The sequence below is a fragment of the Sminthopsis crassicaudata genome, chromosome 2, assembly GCF_048593235.1.
Source record: "Sminthopsis crassicaudata isolate SCR6 chromosome 2, ASM4859323v1, whole genome shotgun sequence".
Lineage (NCBI taxonomy): Eukaryota > Metazoa > Chordata > Mammalia > Dasyuromorphia > Dasyuridae > Sminthopsis > Sminthopsis crassicaudata.
In genome coordinates this window covers 498,209,086-498,210,140 of record NC_133618.1, presented here as the reverse complement: position 1 = coordinate 498,210,140, position 1,055 = coordinate 498,209,086, and positions in this window count along the sequence as shown.

Genomic DNA, 1,055 nt, shown 5'->3' with positions numbered 1-1,055 from the left:
TGTGCCAAAGTTTGTGCCCCAAGTGAGTTTGCACCAGAATGGGGCTAGGAGAGTCTCTTTAGCCACAGGAGGTCCCAGCATTTACTGACTAGCTCACTGGCCTCCTAATAGCACTTTGGCTAAAAGTACTAGAGTGCCTTATTAATTTATTTTTATATCCAAATCATTGGTTTGGACAATGTAGTCTCTCACATCTCTTCTCTCCTTTGACCCCTGTGAGAACCCTTAGCAGGAAGACTGGGGAGAGATTGTTAACCTCATTTTAGAAAAGACTCAGTAACATGAAAAGAAGTGCTATGGCTTGCCCAATGGCATACACTTATCATTCAATCAATAAGCATTTATTAAGCTCCTACTATGGTTCAGGCACTGCAAAGTGCTGGGTATACAAAGGCCTTTTCTCAAGGAGCTAACAGCACAGATGTGTGCATGTGGGAATAAAGTAAACATGAGTAAAGGCAAATACATTCAAAGCAAACACAAAGTATTTGGAGGTGGATCATGGAGTGCGGTGAGGGAAGTCCTCATGAAGGAAACCTCATTTGTGCCAAGTTTTGAAGCAAGTCAGGGATTTTATGAGGCAAAGGTGAGGAGCAAGTGCATTCTGGGCCTGAGGGACAGGCTGTGTTTAAGCAAAGAAGGGAGGAAGATAACAAATATTAAACACATACTGTGTATGTGAGAATACTGCGTACAGAGAATAGAACAGAGTAGTTGACATCTTGTAATTAAAGGCATTGTGATTGGTTATAGAGAATAACATGATTGGTTGGAAGTTTGGTAATGAGAGCTAGTAAATCCCTCCCCACCCCTTTCTTCTCTCGTGAGGTTAAGAAGTTCTCATTGTTTGAGTCTAGGGGTGAGATAGTGGCCTAGACTATTGGAGAGCAAACCAGACATACTCAAAGGATAGTTTGGTGCAGTAAAGCTATCAGGCCTGACTCCTTTTTATTCACATGCATTCTCCAAGTTAAATTCCATGATCGGGGGAGTTGTATTATTAAACTTAACCCTTTATAGGTCAATTGAACTCTGAACTAAGTTCAGAGACAAAG